Genomic DNA, 21,788 nt, shown 5'->3' with positions numbered 1-21,788 from the left:
TCCCAGCACCACTTATTGAAGAGACTGTCTTTTCTCCATTGTATATCCTTGCCTCCTTTGCCATAGATTAGTTGACCATAGGTGCGTGGGTTTATCTCTGGGCTTTCTATCTTGTTCCATTGATCTATGTTTCTGTTTTTCTGCCAGTACCATATTGTCTTGATTACTGTAGCTTTGTAGTATAGTCTGAAGTCAGGGAGTCTGATTCCTCCAGCTCCGTTTTTTTCCCTCAAGACTGCTTTGGCTATTCGGGGTCTTTTGTGTCTCCACAAATTTTAAGATTTTTTGCTCTAGTTCTGTAAAAAATGCCATTGGTAATTTGATAGGGATTGCATTGACTCTGTAGATTGCTTTGGGTAGTATAGTCATTTTCACAATATTGGTTCTTCCAATCCAAGAACATGGTATATCTCTCCATCTGTTGGTATCATCTTTAATTTCTTTCATAAGTGTCTTATAGTCTTCTGCATACAGGTCTTTTGTCTCCCTAGGTAGGTTTATTCCTAGGTATTTTATTCTTTTTGTTGCAATGGTAAATGGGAGTGTTTCCTTAATTTCTCTTTCAGATTTTTCATCATTAGTGTATAGGAATGCAAGAGATTTCTGTGCATTAATTTTGTATCCTTCACCCTAATTAATAAAGTATACAGAAAGTCTTTATATCTGGTGGGGCAAGTCATCTCATCTTACTCTTCTTCTCTAGGAATGTCTTAGCATTATTGACTCTTGGTTCTTTTCACATGAATTTTAGCATCACTTTTTTGAATTCCTAGAAACAACTTGTTGAGATTTTGATTGAAATTGCATGAATTTAGGGAACAATTTTGAGGACGAATTGATATCTTAATGATTGGGGGTCTTTCTAATCAGAAATGTGGTATATACTTTGACTTATTAGGTCTGAATATCTTTCAATAAAACTTTATGGATTTACCCAGAAAGATCTTGCATGTCTTTTGAGAAGCAGTGAAGAATAGAGCCGTAGAGTTTAGAATCTGGCACCAGACTGCCTGGATTTGAATTCTGTCATTTGCCAGCTGTGTAATGCAAACTTATGTAAACTCAGTGTGCCTTAGTTTCTTCATCTTTAAAATGGGGATATAATTATGCTCACTTCAAAGGGCTATTATAAATAGTAAATGAATTAATATGCAAAACATATAGGAACAGGTCTGGGAAATAATAAAAACATATAAGTATTTGCTGCTAGTATTCCTAGGTTCCTTTTTTTTGTAATTACATTTTCCTACATAAACATGTAATTGACTTTTATATAATATTATTTTAAACTTAATTATGTTGTGGTCAGATACCATTTGTTAGATATTTCCTGAGAATTGCTCTATGGCCTACTCTTGGTCAATTTTCATAAATATTCCATGAGTTCTTCAGAAGAATGTGTAATCTTAAATTGTTGGGTACAGATTTGTCTATATGTTAATTAAATTGAATTTATGAATTATGCTGTTCAAATCTTCTATGTTAATACATTGAAAGTGTGTGGGTTTCACTAGATTAGTGGATGAAATTGAGTTAGTAATGTAGAAGATCTCTAAACAATTTAAAATTTTCACAATGCCTACTGGAAATTATACATACAACAATCATGAGGCTTCTCAGCTTAAATAAAGCATAAGGCTCCTTTGCTTTTTTACTGGGATTAGATTGAGTCCTTATCTTCAGAGTAGCAGTTATTTATATTTCTGGTTTCTAAAAATAAAATTATTGCACAATAAAATGCCACTATATTTCTACTAGTGTTTTGTTTTCTTAATCTCTTTGACCTATTCATAATTGAAGGAGGTGTGTTGAAATCTCCCACTATGAGAAAGGACTTGTCCATTTCTCTCTATGCTTCTATCAACTTTTGATTTATATCATTTGAAACTATTTTTTCATTATATGCAATTTTAGAATTGTTATATCTTCCTGGGGAGTTGAAACTTTTGTTGTTATATTGGGGCATTCTCTATCCATAGGAATGGTTTTTTGTCTCAAAGTCTGTCTCATCTGTATTATTATAGCTAACCCAACTCTATTTTGATTAGTGTTTGCATGGCTAGTTTTTCCTGTCCTTTTATTTTCCACTATTTCATGTCCTTAGGTATGTTTTTGGTATACTACTTATAAACAATATATAGTTGGATTTTACCTTTCATCCAGTCTGATACTTTTATTTTTAACTGGCAAGTGTAATACAATTATGCTTACTGTGATTACTGATATATTTGGGCTTTTTTTTTTTTTTTTAACCATCATACTTTGTTCCTTCTATTTGATTCACATTTTCTTTGCTTCCTCCAATTATCTTCCTGCCTTTTGGGGGTTGATGGAATATTTTGTTTTTTCATTCCATTTTCTTTCCTCTATTTATTTGAAAGTTTTTCATTGTAATTCTGTTGTTTTAGTGATCACCCTTGAAATTTGGAAATAAGCTTAAAGAAGTCAGTAATCAGTGCCTTAGTCTCTCTCTTGAAGAATACATCTATCCTTAATATATTTTAATTCTAATCACTCTCTCACTCATCTTTAGTGTTTCTGTCTTCTTTTAAGACATCAAATTTGAATTATTACTATTTTATACAAATAGTTTTACTTTTCGTCTTGTGTCTCTCATATTTTCTTTCTTGGGATCATTTTCCATCTTCCTGATAATCACCTTTGGATATTCCTTTAGTAAAGATCTTTTACTGATGATTTCAATTTTTTGGGGGGGGCAAGTTTCAGGATATAAGTAGGTTTATTTTTATTATTTTTAAAAATATTTTAGTTTTATAGGGGTATAGTTGATTTAAAATGTTGTGTTAGTTTCAGGGAATATAGTTGATTTAAAATGTTGATTTCAACTTTTGTTTGCCAAAAATGTCTTTGTTTTGCCTTTATGCTTGAAAGACAATTGTTCTGAGGACATAAGTTGGCAGTTATTTTTGTCAGCACTTTGAAAATATTATTTCACTGTTTTCTGGCTTTCCTCGTTGTGCTGGAGAATCTACCTGTAATTTGTGGATCATTTTTTCCTGTTGCTTTTAAGGTTTTCCCTTTGTCTTTGGTGTTCTGTAGTTTCACTAAAATGTATTCAGATAGGAATTTCTTTTTATTTATTTATTTTTTGGCACATGTCGTTCTGTGTTGTTTGGCACAGGCACATTCCTGTGTCTGTGAATGCATATTTCCTCAATTCTGGAAAATTCTGAGACTTTATTTTAGATATTGACTTTCTGTAAGTCTCTTTTATCTCTTTCTGGGGTTTGGTGCAATACAGCTCTGCAGGTACAGACATCTACCAAGACTTTCACAAGACTTTCAATGAAGTTGCTGTATTGTTAGAAGTAGTTTAGAGACAACCACAATAATGCAACTAAGCACGCCTGCAGGACCTCGGCTGGGTGGGTTAGTGCCTTTGTGCAAATTAGAAAAAAGTGCCCCCTTTAGGCAGGTGTAGGGCATTTGATTTAGTGAGCAGAGAGCATGGCCTGGGGAGCAAGGCTCCGGGTAGGTTTTGGTCACTTGTTGCATCCTTAGCTGGGTGTCTTTAAACCAGGGGTCCCCAACCCCTGGGCCATGGACCGATAGTGATCCGTGGCCTGTTAGGAACTGAGCCGCACAGCAGGAGGTGAGCAGCGGGCAAGCGAGAGAAGTTTCATTTGTATTTACAGCCACTCCCCATCGCTCGCATTACCACCTGAGCTCTGCCTCCTGTCAGCATTATGGTGAGTTGTATAATTATATATTACAATGTAATAATAATAGAAATAAGGTACACAATAAATGTAATGTGCTTGAACCATCCCAAAACCATCCCCCCACCAAGATCCGTGGAAAAATTGTCTTCCACGAAACCTGTCCCTGGTGCCAAAAAGGTTGGGGACCACTGCTTTAACCAATCGCAGCACCCCTGAAATGGTAAGACCTGTGGTGGCTAGGTGCAGGGTTAGGGTCAGAGGCACAGGGAAGGAGCCCAAAAGGGCTACAGAACAACAAGGAAATCTTCATGTTTTGCATAGAGAAAGATGGCTTGATGACAGGCTGGTCTCTTCAACAACACTTGCACACAGAGACTCTGCCACCTTTTGTGGCTCACCTTCTAACATGGGGACAAGTTATGGGCCCTGTCTCCTAGGAATTGCATAGTTCCTGTGTATGGATTTAACCTTCGTTTCTTTTTACCTACACACTTTCTTAAGGGGGGCATGTGTTCATATAAAAACAAATTATTTGGACATTTTTACTAATGAATTTTTACCATGTGATATAAGCATTTAATCAGTAAAGAAATGAAAACACTGTACATTAGAGATGTTCAGCATACTTTCATTATATAAAATATATACACCAAGCATTCCTGATCACCGGAATGGATGCTTAGATACTGACCAAATCCAGAGAAAAGAGAGGCAGGAAGATTTACACTCAGCCATTTTTTGTTGGGCACTAATACTGTGCCCAGGACTGGGCTGGAACCAAGCTTTGCACTACAAGGTTACAAAGGGAATATTAGCAAAATACTAACATGGTAACCCTTGGGCCCTGAAGCCAGGAGAGATGCAGGTCATTGAATCACACGTCCCATCCTCTGATTTCACTTGGGATTCATCAGCCTAAATAACCTAATTGAGTGTCATAATTGATTTGGGAGACTAATTTCCTTCCCTGGAAATCATTAAAGGTGGCCACGGCTTGCTTGAAGCGACACTTTCTCTAATGGAATCCCCTGGACTCCTTCATGAGGAAGAAAGGCCCTGTCAGCAGGTGGCTGCTCAGCCCTGCTGGCCCAAGGCCTGCCCAGACCTGCCCTCTCCACAAAGGCTACCAGTAGCTCCTCAGGCCTCCCCACTGGGCGCCTTTCAGAGTGGACAAAAAGGGCACATTGCCAATGGAGGCAGCCACCCTGGGCAAAGGGCTGGCTACTACCGTCCTCTTGGCCATCACCCCAATTAGCGAGACACACTCCTTACTACTAAAGAATTTTCAGCAGGAAACTCTTTTGTGAGTGGTTCGACTTCTCCCCTGTGTGAAGTACTTAGAGATTGTGACTTCTTTTTCGAAGCCAATGTTAAATTCCTAATTAAATCCTTACCTTTGAGGTTTTCCAGCCAACTGAGAAAACCCACTAGAGGTGGCCCTAAAGAATTTGCAATTCCTTCTGTTTGATTTCACCAGTGAGAGGTGAAGCTGGGAGCAGCCACCCTGCTCAGAATACCTTTGGAGTCACAAGAGGTGGTTCTCCTTTTCCTAGATTTTAATCCTCTTCTATTTAGGGTGGAAATAGCCTAAACCAAAAATCTGAAAGAGTGGCATCAAGTCCTGATAAAGATGCTGAATTTTAGAGTCACAAATTGAAAGATGTCCGAGATTTAGTTTTATGATGTTCATTCATCTCTGTAGGTACTCTATTCTTAAGCATGCATCTCTGTCTGCAGTGGAAATTTCCATTTGAAATACTCCCCCTACAGGTGTAAGCCATCCCCAATTTAGAATCATCTCCATAGTGCTAAGATAGCCTCAAGTCTATAAATGGCATTTCTAAAATCATCTAAGAAAAAATGTCCATGTCATTGGTAAGATAGAAAGGCTGCCCTAACTTGCTCCTTGGTTTAACCATTCTCACGGTTCTTCCATGTTCTCCCACTCATCCAACTTAAATTTTCTTGCTGCTGTTTAAATTTCTTGTCTCTGTGGAGATGAATAACAGATGTTTCATAGTTTTCAGGGCTTAAAGACAATATTTCTGTTGTAATCACAATTTAATATTGTAGATTGCATATTTTTATAGTAACAGCTACTGCCCAATTTATAAATTGGCTCAAATTATAAATAAGCCCAACTTATATGTATTTTTAAAATTTCTTTTTATATTTTATATATTTTTAACATGTGCACTCTTCAGTTGAGCTACATCAGCCCCAGTAGTTGAAGAGCACACATGTTAAAAGTGCTAGAGTGTGGCATTCTTACTCAACCCTTTCTCACTTACAGATTTTATGGGACTCAGATGTTATTTTTCCCACTTGATCTTGCATTACTAACTAAATAAATATAGATGATTTTTTGATATGCAAGGTAGATTTCTTAACACTGATCCTGCATTTAGATGAAAGAATCTTACTTTTATTTTACTAGGTCTACACTGACTCTTAAGGACTAAAGAAAAAAAAGTATAATTTATCATGGAAGCTGCTTAAATGCAAAATTAATTAGGCCAGGGGAGGATGGACATGGGGATTAAACTGTCATGCTGGGATTTGATGGTTGGTGACAGATCAGGTGGGCCAGGGAGGCCACGATGGGGTGGGGGTTGATGTGTTTAGTATATCAGAGGCTGCAGGACAGAATTCAGCGAAGCAGTGATGATCAGACAAGAGAATCAAACTTGGGGAGATGAGCCAAGCTGCGAGGGAAGAATGCTAAGGAATGGGGGACTAAGAATGCTAAGGCTGTAGGAATGGGGGACTCTGGCTAAGAGATTGGGGACGAGTGGGTTTGGGCAACATAAGGCCAGAACTGAGACCAGAGAAATTTGACTGCATCTTGTATGTGTAGCAGATGCTAACACCACCAGCAAGAATGGAATTTGATTTTGAGCTCTGAATTTGGGTGGAGGGAGACTTTATAAGGGCCAGACCTTGTCTGAGAGAGGTCTAATCTGAGCCTAAGGAAGAAAGGAGACTTGAGATGGGGAGCAAAAGGACAGGGAGCTGGAAGTACCCTGCATAGCAAGTTTCCTTACTGAATGAGTCCATTAAAGGCTGTGTAGAATCAGTGTGGGAATCTGGCCCAAAGTTTCTGTCATCAAGATTAATGGCTAATTAATATATAGCCAGTTACATTTTTACTTTCCACTAGTATTATAATAACAATTGTATTTCTAGTCCTTTGTTTTATAATCACTATCCCTCAAAATATTCTGGTTTTGAAGGTAGCTTTATATTTATTAAGGAGATGATAAAATGGAAGCTGAATAACTTATTCAAAGCCACAGGCACCTAAGTAATAAAACAAAAAGGAGGAAAGGACCAAATCTGTTGAGATGAAGGATGGACTGGATTACCAAGCGTCTTGAGAACACTTCTGAGGGGGATGAACTTGTTCATTATCCAGTATTAGTTTCATAGGTGTGGACATATGTCAAACCCTTTTAGATTATACAGTTTAAATATTGGCAGTTGATTATGTGTCAAATATAGTTCTATAAAGCTGTTCAAAACATGAAATAAAATAACAGATGGTACCAACAGTTGATGAATGTAAGTGAATATAAGCTGCAGTTTTTGTACAACCACATGACAATGAAAATGGGAGTCTATTGGTACTAGATACCTCTCTATTTTTTCTGTCAACAAGACTGAGGGAGAAATTTGAATAAAAGGTAAGGGCTAACTTGTCCAGGATTGACCCCCTGCTGGCTGGCCTCCCTGAAAAGGAGTTGGCCTCCTGAAAAGCTCCATGGAAAGAGACTAGGCTCTAGTGCTTCCAGCAATGAATCATTTCTGGTCAACTACGAGGCATGGAGCCTAGCTTCTCCCTGTCCTGCCGGGGGAAGGCATGGTGCTTTATAACCATAACACTGACACGGTGAATGCTCCACATAACTTGCCACTTGTATCGCTGTAACTCAAAGTGTATACCTCAACCTCTGATTATACCAGGGAAGAAGCCAGTGACCCTCAGTCATGAACCCTGACCTGACAGTACAGGCTTATGCCAAGATTCCATTATACTATGTAGGTTTTGTATCCTTGCCCTTCATTATGTCAAAGGAGGGATGATGCTTTCTAATGAAGTAGCTTAAAAGCTTCACAGCCCGAAGTTCAGATCCCTCTCCTCGAATCTGAAACCTGGCCTGGCTAGGTCTCTCTGTGATGCTGTAGAATTAAATGTGAGATGGGGACCTATGTCTTCTGTCTCTGTGAATTTTCCTCAGTGAACACTGGTATGAGTACTTCTTGGCCAGTTGCCATTGTTTGCACAATACTGAGTGACGATACTGATGTGTTCAATTACAAATGCAGGGCTTTCTTCCTCAACTGCACTCTCATGGTTCTCTGTAAACCATTTACTCTTCTCTAGTCAGCTCCTAGCTAGATGTGAAGGTTTACAATTCTCTTCAAGTCTCCCACCCAATCATACTCCCTCATTTGGGGCAACTTTGTAGAGAAACAGACAACATTAAGTGTAATTTCTCCCCACAAACATATCCTCTGTCTTTTCCCACTACTCCTTCATTCTTTCCTGTTTCAGAAGAGAAAGAGGAGACTATATTGTATAACGGGTAGGAGGAAGGAGGAAGGTGGCCTGGGTTCCTGTCTTGTCTGGCATGTTGACCTCGGAAAGGTTATGTAACCTGTCTCAGTGTCCTCATCTGTAATGCAGAGGTAATAATGCTATTGATTTTATAAGTTATGGGGAGGAATAAATGAGAAAGTGAATGCTTAGCACAGTACCTGGCCCATAACATGTACTCAGTCCACATGGGCTGGTATCAACGCTATGATGACTCCTTTCTAAGGTGAACACTACACTCCCTCCTGACGCCATTCTTGTTCCCATTTCTAGATCCTGGTTACAAGAGTCACTGCCCTTCTACATCTCCTCCCATCTTTAACTGAAATGTCACCTCCTCTGTGAAGCTATCCTCCCTGGCAAAATAAATTACATTTATTTGTTCGTGTATCTGTCTCCTCTGTTAAAATCTGAACTCAGGGGCCAGATAATCATTTCTATAGACCCTGATACTTAGGTGCTTACTTTGTTAAGTAAGTCAGATTTAGAAAGCAGTCAAAATTCCTCCTTTTTTTCTGTTAGGAATCTGCCTCCTGTGTTAAAAAGCCAAACATGATCATAATTCCCTTTATTGTTTTGTTCTGTGTTTTGAGAGGCAGTGTGTTTAAATGGTCAGCACATGGGTCTGGAGCCATTGAGCCCTGCATGGGAATCATGGCCCTGCCATTTACAAGCCACGTGACTTTGGTCAAATGGCTCTTTAAGCCTCTGGTGCCTTCATTTGTTCATGTGTAAAGTGGAGCTAATCACAATACCCACCACCAAAGAGTTGTTGTATTAAGTCAGATAAGGCACAGAAAGCATGCAGCCCAATGCTTGGCACACTAGCCGTTTCTATCATTATTGTTATTAGAATTGAGTTATCTCCAAAACCATGGTACTCTAGCTGCTAGAAAATCCGCCTGGATCGTGCTTTTAGGTCAACACTAATGGTGCTGTCAAAACTACGGAAAGAGTGGAAATAAAAAGAGAAAAGGAGAAACATATTTGTTCTGTTCTTTTTTCAATGAATGCTTGGATGATCATCTGTATGAGTATGCGTGTATTCATACAGTTAGCTTTTTATTTCACCTCTCAAACAATTGGAGTACAAAGAGGAAAAAAACTACACTTTCCTCTTCTGGGAAATACAACTGAAGATGAAAAAGAAAGTTTTTCTAAGGTAGTTTAAATTTCACTGGGAAAATCTTTATGCTTACAACGTGTTAAAAAAATGGTATTTGATTACCATGAAAATTGAAATAACCCAAATAATGGATTGGATTGTTTATGCAGCATATACCTTGAAATGGTCAATTAAATATAAAATCTTCCTTCTTCTTTTTGTGTTGTTGATTATTTTTTTGTGATTTTCCTCCATTTTTAGCAAAAAAGAAGGTATTTCATCATGTCTGCAACATGCCCAAACTAGTTTACCAAAATATATGCAACATATATAAATGCAAAGGATTTTTAACCTTAAAATAGAATTAGCTCATAAAAATTAACAAGAAATATACAAATGCTCTCATATAACAAATGGGCAACAGACATGAACAGGAAATTCACCCATAAGAAATACAAATAGCCAGTAAATAATACAGTAAAAATACAATATTATTTTAACATTAAAAGCTTATTTGACTTGAGTATGCATTTTACCACAAAGTTATTCATTATTCAATTGCATTGAAACCAAACCTGCAGATTAAGAGAGATATTCTGTCTTTTCAGACAAGTTTATTATGTCAATTTTATATGCTGTTCAAAACCGATGAAAAAAAAGAGATAGGAAGAGATATGAAATAAAATAAAAAGTAGAAATATGTTAAATATTCAAACATGAGGCCCCTCTGCTCTGCTCTGAAGTTTCCTAGATAAAGTAATTTTCAGCCTCTTCCCAGGCTTTGAGTTTGGTAAAACTTTTGACCTTATCTTTTTGCATCCTAAAACCCTTTTGTCATCTTGTTCTTGGTCATCCCTGTAGGTTGAAGCTTCTTTTTCAGTCTTGATGATCACAAGTGCCCTTGTCCATGAGCAGATACCTTGGCATCCACCATGACCTGGTTCTTGACAGTATCTGTGGTTCTTTCTCTCATGTCCACCTAACATGAATTACATTTGATAGTATGTAATTAGTATGTAGTTATGATATTTAATTAGTATGTAAATATCAAATTACATTTGATATTATACTTATTTTAAGTAATAATAGTTTATCTTTGAAAAATATCATCTGCTACTTTAATAAGATGGGAATTCATTTACATATATAAATAATATTTTAAATAGGAATCTTAAAGGAAGAGCCTAACACCTTTTTCAGTATGGAATTTTAAGTTCTCTTAATCCCTAATTTATTAACACTCTGGCTACAGAGGTGACATTTCCTACGAGGTTTGGGAAATTTATGGCAATACTAATAAAAACCAATCCTTGACTTGCCACCCACATGCTGTTTGAAGCTGTTCTTTTGGAAGACCTGGAGACTGTGGCATCTTAGATTCCTGACTTTGTTGTTATTCATCCCACCCACCCTTCATTTTTCTCCATGAGTAACTGGTTTCCTCTGAGTCCTAGTAAACCAGAGGCACAGAAGTCCAAAGGCAACAGTCAAATGGAAACATAAATCCCAGACCCTCACACCTGAACACACCACAGGCAAACTGACTGCCAGACTAACTCTGGGAAGTGGCTGCTATCAAATTCCATGGATGAGACTAACCTTATACCAAAAAAGTCACTGCCTAAAAAACAGAGAAATTTATGTATTTTGAAATGGTTGTAGCTGTCATGCCAGTTTTTTACATGGTGAGAATATTGGATCTTATCTGTAGCTCTGAGTGTGTGAGTGGTGTAAGTTCTTCCATTTGCTTTTTTCATTTAGAAGTTACTGGTTCTCATTGGAATTCTAAGTAATGCCTTTCAGAGACAGAACAACCCTACAATATTGTTGTTATTATTAATCTTTCCTCAGATTTTAAAATCTTTCTATTCTTTCATGTTAAAGCTACCAGAACTCAGTCTTCCCAAATGGCTTTGCCTCCTAGCATTGGCTTAGTAATACTGAGTCAGAGGAAGGACCTGCTGGCAAGGTGTCTCCCCCACTGCCTGGAGAGCATTCCCGGGAGGCTGGGAACCATTGCCTGTCAGTGATGAAAACCTGTCTTCTCATCAACTTGGCAATAGTGTAACATGCCAGGCCAAAGAGGACTTTCTGACATCTGGTTACAGGAGGATTGTGCAGCAGTTTCCCATCATTTGTGCCATGGACCCTTAGTTTTTTGCAAGATGCCCATAGGAAAAAAGATTTTTGTGGTCAAGTCAGTTATGGAAACCTCTGCCTTTGAGCTGTTTATAGATTCACAATGCACATTAGCACAAACATGTTCTGAGACTTCCTGTGTTTAAAAAAAAAATACTCTGTTTAATTTTGTTTAGCTTAGTGATTTCCAAATTTGTTTGACCACAGAATCTTTTGGGGGGAAACGTTATTAATATTTCATAGAACTGGTGAGCTATAGAAAGCACACAGGATGTACTGATGGACAGTTAGGAGGATGGATCTGATTAACAATGGGAAGGATAGATTTGGAGTCACAGATCTATGTTCACATTGAACAGCTGTTTACCAAAGTATATATAATGATTTTAATTTTAGATCTCCAGACCTCTCTCATTCTCAGTTTGGAAAAAAAGTGGAAATAGTAATACTATTTACTACACAGAGTGCTGGTGGAATGAAAGGAGGCAGTGTGTGAGAGGCCATGGGACTAGTGCTTGGTACAATTTTGATCGAATCTTGACTCTTCTTGAGGAATGAACACTGGGGCCAAATGGCACACTGGAATACATGGCACAGAGTGATTGACAGAAGCCCTGCTGCTGTCTGACATGCACATACATGCTCTGCGTATCGTATGATGGCTTCATGCAGGGTTGGGAGTAGCAGCTTATTGATGAGCCGGTGCAGTTGAAAGGGATACGGGCATTTCTATGCCACCAACTTGGCCTTCTTCATAGTTGGTCAAGACTGGCCATCTGAAAGTGACAAAGGATCAGGCTAACTGCTCTCGCGACACTGGACCAACTGTATTTTTCACTAAAGGCCAGCAAGATCATTGATTGTGGAGATTTGGTGGACTCTTTCCTCAGAAGGAAAACACAGACCTTTCAATCCCAGCTTTGGCTTGTGATATTTTTCCTTATACAACCAAGCAGCTAACATTGAGTAGGAGATCTTTTGTTGATGATTTTGAGACTTTTTCATAGTTTGGAGGAATATTTTCATCTGAATATCTTGTCATAACTCAAAAAAATTATCTTAGTTTTCTAACCTCTAGCTTGAATAAAAACACATTAGTTTATGAGCTATCTCCATACTAACCTATCTGAAGACATGTAGTAGTCAAGCTGTATATAGTTAACTCCATAGGAGTCCATTGCTAGCTCTTTCTGCTGAATTTCCATTTACCTCCATTAATAGATGCTTTAATTAGAAATTCTCAAAGAGCCTTACAAATGAATTGTGGTAGATATGGAGCTGCTCCATCCAGAGCTTCTTTCCAGCATGTGCTGCTTACTAACATCTAGGAGGGTCATCAGCAGAGACTTCAGTTCTCAGCTCCTGAAGGGTCCATCTCAGTTGTCCACCTCAGGTCACACCCTCCTCAGAATTGTCCTCATCCAATGACTGATCCAGGCAGGGGTAAAAAGGCTCCCCATTTTGGCCCAATGTGAGACAGCTTTGATGGCCAATATGTGTTTCAGCGCCCCCCGCTGGGTGGGCCACGGCTTTGTCAGGCCTGAATTGCAGTTCGACCTTCAGTGGTCTGCAAAAAAATTGACCTGCCAAAAAACTGCAATTTGACCTCTGCTCAGCCCTACTCCCTTAACTTCTTTTTACAAGTATAGATTCCAAAATCTCAGCATCTGCTTCTGGAGAAGCCAGTCTGTGCCAGAGGTTGGCACTTTTTATGCCTCCTAAACATCTATGCAGTGTTTCATGAACACATTCTCTCTCTAACTTGATTTTAAGTTCTTTGTGAGCAAGAAATATATAGAGACTTCTACATATATGCCACAGTTTCTACTGTTGTGCTATGGACAAAGAATATAGCTGTTAAGTATATTATGAATGGAATGATATGTTTTTTATGCAGATGAACAACATGCTTCTCTTTTTGAGAGACTTCTATACTAAGCAAGTGGTCATAAATTAAGAGAGCCATGTTAGAACTCTGGAAATTCTGTCAGTCTTGTTCAGCTTTTTTAGTGGGTCTCTCAGTGTCCACTTACTCTGTGGAAGTTTTCAGGATGTGGTTCTCGCTTCCTTCCCTTTTTCCTTCTTTCTGGGTCCAGAGCTAAAACTGTTGTCCAATATTCTTCCACCTATATCCTTCCACATTCTTCTATGATAGCTAAAATGATATTTTTCTTTATTAATTGTTATGCACAGCAGCATTCTTGAGTAATGCATTCAAAAATTGTGAATGTCATTTTCACCTTAAATAGGCCCCTTTAAACAAATAACTGCTAAGCATTCTTTCCTGTGAATATGTAAATAGGTTAAAAATAAAGATGCAGCCAGTGCTGTGTGAATATTATTCCAACATTACACTTAAGATCTTTTCAGCCCCATTTGCTAACATTTTGTACTCCCAGCCAAAGTGCCAAAAATTGCTCTCTCCTCATGCAATTTTCTAAAATTTTGCTGGCACAAAATGAAGTAAAATCTCTATCTGCAGGAGAGAGCAAACTTCATTTAGTGTGTTTTACAAAGTGCTAAATAGGTTTTCTATTTCGGGAGTGGAGTGGCAGAATGTGTGCTTCCTGCTATCCTGATCAAACATTTGCAATTCCATTCCCTCACGGATCACACATTCCAGGTTGTCTTTGGATGTATTAACATAATACTTGTGATTTTATTCAAAAGAAAAGGAAAACAATTACAATGTGTTCAAGGGATGTGATGTCAGTACTGGAAGGTTATTTTTCCTTGTTTTTAATTTTTTTCTATTATTTAAAATAAAATAGTGGTTACAGTCCTTACAAGAGGCTTTTGTATTCAACTGATTTCAAAGTTAGAGCTCTTATTTCCTATTTTCTAGCGCATCCTCCAAAAGAAAAAAGTGTCATGGTCTCACTGCTGAGAAATTTAGGGTCCTGGATCACTAGCATTATTTCAAGTAGTCCATCAAACCTGTGTCTGGCAGAAATCATACATAACTAAATAGTCACTGAATATATTTTCTAGGAAAAAAAGTACTTGTCTCATAACATAATAACAACAAAAATAATAATAAGTAATATTGATGGATTGTTTAGAGTGTTCCAGGCCTTAGTCTAAGAACCTGACGTGTATTATCTCATGGAAACTGACTTCCACCTTCTGAGATAGTACTGTTACTATCCCCATTTTTCAGATGAGAAACTAAGAGAAGTTAAGGAACCTGGGCAAGTTAGTGAGCAGATGATCTGGGATTTAGAACTTGGCTTGGCTCCACCCTGCATTCTTTACTAATATGCAAAACTGTCTCACAAATAAGGGGAGGGTGGAGTGATAGTACCTCACACTCCTAGCAGAGTTTGCCATTTAGTCCATAAGGAAACTTGACTGAGAGAGCATGGAAACAAATAATTAGGGGAGGAAGCTGGAGAGAACACAAGAGGTTGAAATATGTGACTTTTTTGTAAACGTCTCCATATGTACAGCCTAAAACACATATGCTGAGAGGATTTGTACACTTTTCCAGCTTTTCCCAATGCTTAATATGTGGCTTTTGTCAACACCCAGCTACTACTTGAAAGGAAAGGAAGTTCCTTCAATGCCAGTGAAGGTTGGAGAATTGACCTAGGCAATTAATTTTTGGAGAGTAATAATGCAGTGAGCACTAGCCTTTTCAGATATCTGCTAATTCACCTTTTCAGAAGCAGTTAACAAAAGGAAGAGGTAAATTGTGAGGTTCTTAGATGGCTCCAATTGCATCATTAATCCACAGAGCCATCTCCTAAGTGTATCTGCCTTTGTTTGGAAGTATCCTAAAGTAGTGTTGCCCATATCATTTGGGGTAAGGCTGGCAGTAGGGGTTGGGGTAGGAGTGGGCAGACAATGGCAGTGCGGAATCTAGAGGCATTCCCCACAGTACCTAGAATTGTGCCTTGAATATTGTAAACAGCCAGCAAGTACTTTGCATATATAGTCCCTCTTTTCAAAAAAGTTTACATTTGTAATTGGTGTAAAAAAAAAAATCTATGCTTCTAGGAAGAGAAGAAACACAAAGACAATATATTGTAAGAGAACTAAAATAACGTGTGCCTCAGGCAGAAACAGTTACTAATTCAGAGGAAAGAGAAAGATCATTATGGTCTGAGGACTCAAGAGGAACTTTGAACTGAGCTTTTAGGGATGAGCAGGATTTGGATAAGTCTAGAGTAGGTGAAAGGTAAGCAAGCTTTTTTCTGTAAAGGCCAGATAGTAAATATTTTGTGCCTTGTGGGCCACTTATGGTCTCTGTTGCAGCTATTCAACTCTGCCATTGTAGTACAAAGGCAGCCAGAGACAAATAGGCAAATGAATGGGCTGGGCTGTGTTCTATCAAAACTACAAAAAAGAGACAGCAGGCCAGATTTTGCATGCAGGCTGTAGTTTACTGACCCCTGGTCTAGACCATGGAGAAGGACATACATTGTAAGGAAGAGGCATCATCAAATATATGGGGAGGGATATATTCCTGGGACAGTGAAGAATGGACGAAAGATTATGAATCAGTAAAACATTCTAATGTGTGAAAGAAACCATACATGATTAAATATTCTCAGAATATATTTTCTTTTTGTGGAAGATAGGTGTATCATCATTTCTACCCATGAAAGATGGCATTCTACTAGCCTGAAAAGATGCTACCTCTACTCCCTGAGTCCAGACTTTCATCACGTTACACTTGAACTACTGAAGCAGCTCCCTAGTCCCCCTACTAGCCTCTCATTCCTACCGGCCTCTAATCCATCCAACCATCCAGAGTAGGCCATATGAAATGCACATCTGAGGTTACTCCTCTTAAGCTCATTCAATGTCTCCACGTGGCCTAAATATTGAAAACCAAACTTATAAACTTAACCTCTCAAGTCATGTCAAATCATTTGCAGTTCCTTGTGCACACTGTGGTCTCTCTTTCATGCTTTGTACAAGCTGTTCTCTTCTCTTCGAATGTACTACCTTCCCACTCTGGCTCCAGCACCCAACTTGTCCACCTAAAGGGCACTTAATCATTCTTAAAAACACAGTACAAGTTTCCCCTCCTTGGGAATACTTCCCAGACCTGCTCTGTCTGGGGGTGCTCTTTACTGTTCTCAGTGTTCTCTGTGCCTGCCCCTAGAGTAGCACAGATATTCCACTGTACAGTATTTACTCATTGACCTGTCCATCTTCCCTGCCAGACCTTCAATGCACTCAGGGCAAAACCTCTCACATTTTCAGTCTCTGCGTCCTCTCCATCTAACATGGTTCTGACAAAGTTTAAGAAATAATAAGAGAATAGAGATCAATCAATTTATTGATCATTGAATGAATGTCAAAATCCTGTTTCCTATTTTTGAACACAGGAAAAATTCTCTTATATTCTAACACTTATATGATAAAAGGATAAAGATAGCATTAAGAAAAACAGAAAGAATATGTAGCAGGAAGGCTTAATAGTAGTTATCTTTGGGTGGTAGGATCATATATGATTACATTTTTGTTTCAATCTAACTATATTTTCTATGGTAGAAACATACTTCTTTTATAATTGAAAAAAAGCAATAGAAGATAAAAATGTGTATAAAAATTGTTGGTATCCAGTTAAAAATGGAATTGAACAGGCTGCCTAGTGGTAGCCTCTTCCCACTTCCCCCTTGAATGCCTATGAAGACACAAAAAATATAAAAATAGCAAGATTGAAAACCAAGCCTTGCAGAAAGTCTACTGAGAATCTGGGTGCAGTCTCTGGAATCTACCAGGCTGATAGAGCTTGTTCAAGACAATCTAACCCTCTCCTTGATTGGTAACATTGTCAAGCTTTCCCTCATGAGACAGGGACCATAACGCAGAGAAACAGAACTGGCTCCAGCCGGAAATCTCCATCACACAGTTGCTGTTTCTGGAGTCTTCCTGAGCATTGTCCAAGCTGCTTTCCAACCTTCGGTGTCATGTAGAGGAGCAAGCCCCAGGAAACCATGGGCCAGTAGGGGTTGTGGCCAGTGGTTTATTACATCCTAGGAGGTGGAGTCACCACAAAGTGTTGGGGGTAGGGACAGAGACTGTTAAAACTTGGGATTGAGCATGGAGCAGTGAACATCGTCACCCAAGCTTCCAGCTGGAGATTTAGATATATGCAGTTAACAAGGAAAAAGAGGTGAACAAAAGGCAGTCCTTTATTGTCAAATACAAACTCTTTGTTGTTCTTACCTTACTTAAGAATAACTAAAGAAAAAACCAAACAAACAAATGAGAGCCCATGGAAAAACAGTACAAAATAAGGGAAAGAAAATGTCATGCTGAGGACTTGGAAAAACAGAAACAGCTTATCACTGAAAAAGACCAACTGTATGATCCTGGAAAAAAGTTCAGAAAATTGTTTGGAATTTCCAGTTAAAATCAAGAAAACATAGCCTCTATGAAACTGGAAGTAAAAGTAATAAAGAAAAAAACAGATTAAGAAAAAAAGACAGCAGGATAAGATGAAGAAATAGATCTGATAAGAAGGAATTATAAGAACTAAAAATATAATAGTGGGACTCAAATCCATATTACAGAAAAAAGCATAATTTGGCACATAGGAAATAAATTCAGTGATATGAAGGACTAACTTGAGAACCTTTCCTGGAAAGATAAAATAAGAGGCAAAGGTGAAAATTTTATGAGAAAAAAAGAGGACAGAAAACAGAAGCCCAAACCAAGGAAGAAGCTAGAATAGCTGGAGGAAATATAGCAATTTTAAAAAACATAACTGAAGAAAGTTTTCCTGAGATGAGACTACTTGGAATATGTAGACTGATATCCTAAACTGAAATCTACATAATTACAAACAGAAATTTTAAAATTCTATAAACTTCAGGTAGAAAAATTTTATCCTATAAAGGAATAAAAGACAGTGTCTTCAACCTTCTTCTCTGAACTCTGGAAGTCAGTAGATCAATATTTAGCTTAGTGCTGTCCTATAGAACTTTCTGTGATGACAGAAATGTTCTATATATGTGCTATACAGTATGGTAGCCACTAGCCACATGTAGGTATTTGAGCCTTTGAAATGTGACTGGTGATCTGAATTCTTCATTTTATTTAATTTTAATTAATTTAAATTGAAGTAGCTGTGTATGATTAGCACTTATGTATTGGACAGTGCAAATTTAGAGTTTTGAAGTTAAGAGATTTTGACTTATATTCTTACTCCTATCAAGGCTGTCTTTCCCATATGAAGGAAACAGAAGGACTTTTTTGCATATTGAAGAACTTAGAAAATATACCATCCATGAACTTTGTAAAAACAACCTTCAAAGATCTACTTAAACCATAATAAAAATAAAAACAGCTCAAGAATGGGGAAGTTTTGAGAGGGACCTTCAAGATGGCGGAGGAGTAAGACATGGAGATCACCTTCCTGCCCACAAATACATCAAAAATACATCTACATGTGGAACAACTGCTACAGAACACCTACTGAATGCTGGCAGAAGACCTGAGACTTCCAAAAGGCAAGAAAATCCCCACATACCTGGGTAGGGCAAAAGAAAAAAGAAAACACAGAGACAAAAGAATAGGGATGGGACCTGCACCTCTGGGAGGGAGCTGTGAAGGAGGAAAAGTTTCCACATACTAGGAAGCCCCTTCACTGGTGGAGGCAGGGGTGGGCGGAGGGGAAGCTTCAGAGCCATGGAGGAGAGCGCAGCAACAGGGGTGCAGAGGGCAAAGTGGAGAGATTCCCCCACAGAGGATTGGTGCTGACCAGCACTCACCAGCCTGAGAGAGTTGTCTGCTCACCCGCTGGGGAGGGTGGGGCTGGGAGCTGAAGCTCGGGCTTCAGAGGTCAGATCCCAGGGAGAGGACTGGGGTTGGCTGCGTGAAGACAGCCTGAGGGGGCTAGTGCACCACAGCTAGCTGGGAGGGAGTCTGGGAAAATGTCTCGGCTTGCATAAGAGGCAAGAGACCATTGTTTTCGGGTATGCGAGGAGAGGGGATTCCTTCTGCATGTGCCCACAGAAGGCAGAGCACCGCCTAAGCGAGCTCCAGAGGCGGGCGTGAGCCATAGCTATCAGCTCGGACCCCAGAGATGGGCATGAAATGCTAACGCTGCTGCTGCTGCTGCCACCAAGAATCCTGTGTGCAAACACAGGTCACTATCCACACACACACAACCCCCCCAACCGGAGCCTTTGCAGCCTGCCACTGCCAGGATCCTGTGACCCAGGGACAACTTCCCTGGGAGAACACACGGTGCACCTGAGGCTGTTGCAACATCATATCGGCCTCTTCCACCACAGGCTGGCCCCGCATTCCAATTACGATGACTGTACCCCTCCCTCCCCCTGGCCTGAGTGAGCAAGAGCACCCTAATCAGCGGCTGCTTTAACCCCCTTCTGTCTGGACTGGGAACAGACACCTGAGGGTGACCTACATGCAGAGGTGGGGCCAAAAAAAAGCTGAACCCAAGAGCTGTGCAAACAAAGAAGAGAAAGGAAAATCTCTCCATGCAGCCTCAGGAGCAGCGGATTAAACCCCCACAATCAACTTGATGTACCCTGCATCTGTGGAATACCTGAATAGAAAATGAATCATCCCAAAATTGAGGCGGTGGACTTTGGGAGCAACTGTAGACTTGGGGTTTGCTCTCTGCGACTGATTTGTTTCTGATTTTTATGTTTATCTCAGTTTAGTTTTTAGCGCTTGTTATCATTGGTGGATTTGTTTATTGGTTTGGTTGCTCTCTTTTTTATTATTTTTTTGTATTTTAATAATTTTACTTTTTTATTTATTTTTCTTTCTTTTTTTTCTGCCTTTTCTTCTGAGCCCTGTGGCTGACAGGGTCTTGGTGCTCTGGCCTGGTGTCATGCGTGAGCCTCCAAGGTGGGAGACCCAAATTCAGGACACTGGACCACCAGAGACCTCCCAGCCACATGTAACATCAATCAGTGAGAGCTCTCCCAGAGATCTCCATCTCAATGCTAAGACCCAGCTCCACCCAACGGCCAGCAAGCTCCAGTGCTTGACGCCCCATGCCAAACAACTAGCAAGACAGGAACACTAACTCCACCCATTAACAGAGAGGCTGCCTAAAATCATACTAAGTTCACAGATACCCCAAAACACACCACCAGACATGGCCTGGCCCACCAGAAAGACAAGATCCAGCCCCACCCACCAGAACACAGGCACAAGTCCCCTCCATCAAGAAGCCTACACAAGCCACTAAACCAACCTCACCCACTGGGGGCAGACACCAAAAACAACAGGAACGATGAACCTGCAGCCTAGGAGAAGGACACCCCAAACACAGTAAGTTAAACAAAGTGAGAAGACAGAGAAATATGCAGCAGATGAAGGAGCAAGGTAAAAACCCACCAGACCAAACAAATGAAGAGGAAATAGACAGTCTACCTGAAAAAGAATTCAGAGTAATGATAGTAAAGATGATCCAGAATCTTGAAAATAGAATAGAGAAAATACAAGAAACGTTTAACAAGGACCTGGAAGAACTAAAGAGTAAACAAACAATGATGAACGACACAATAAATGAAATTAAAAATTCTCTAGAAGGAATCAATAGCAGAATAACTGAGGTGGAAGAACGGGATAAGTGACCTGGAAGATAAAATAGTGGAAATACCTACCGCACAGCAGAATAAAATAAAAAGAATGAAAAGAATTGAGGACAGTCTCAGAGGCCTCTGGGACAACATTAAATGCACCAACATTCGAATTATAGGGGTCCCAGAAGAAGAAGAGAAAAAGAAAGGGTCTGAGAAAATATTTGAAGAGATTATAGTTGAAAACTTCCCTAACATGGGAAAGGAAATAGTCAATCAAATCCAGGAAGCACAGAGAGTCCCATAAAGGATAAATCCAAGGAGAAACACGCCAAGACACATATTAATAAAACAATCAAAAATTAAATACAGAGAAAAAGTATGAAAAGCAGCAAGGGAAAGCAACAAATAACATACAAGAGAATCCTCATAAGGTTAACGGCTGATCTTTCAGCAGAAACTCTGCAAGCCAGAAGGGAGTGGCAGGACATATTTAAAGTGATGAAAGGGAAAACCTACAACCATGATTACTCTGCCCAGCAAGGATCTCATTCAAATTCGATGGAGAAATTGAAACCTTTACAGACCAGCGAAAGTTAAGATAATTCAGCACCACCAAACCAGCTTTACAACAAATGCTAAAGGAACTTCTCTAGGCAGGAAACACAAGAGAAGGAAAAGACCTACAATAACAAACCCAAAACAATTAAGAAAATGGTAATAGGAACATACATATCGATAATTAC

At 39.1% G+C, this 21,788-nt stretch overlaps 1 protein-coding gene across 2 annotated transcripts in view; it reads left to right on the top strand.

Annotated features, from left to right (window-relative positions):
• Positions 1-21,788, top strand: part of SEM1 (SEM1 26S proteasome subunit) — a 294,293-nt gene that overhangs the window by 44,663 nt on the left and 227,842 nt on the right. The window contains exon 4 of one of the 2 annotated variants that reach the window (XM_059933895.1): positions 8,554-8,642. The exons of the other annotated variant lie outside the window; for it this stretch is intronic. The gene's annotated coding sequence lies outside the window, so the exon portion shown is untranslated. Of the gene's footprint in view, positions 1-8,553; positions 8,643-21,788 lie in introns of those variants that run through there. 2 annotated transcript variants of the gene reach the window in all.

This window comes from Balaenoptera ricei, chromosome 9 (genome assembly GCF_028023285.1).
Source record: "Balaenoptera ricei isolate mBalRic1 chromosome 9, mBalRic1.hap2, whole genome shotgun sequence".
In the NCBI taxonomy this organism is placed as follows: Eukaryota; Metazoa; Chordata; class Mammalia; order Artiodactyla; family Balaenopteridae; genus Balaenoptera; species Balaenoptera ricei.
The sequence above is the reverse complement of the archived record's forward strand: the minus strand, read 5'-3'. Positions and strand labels throughout refer to the sequence as shown.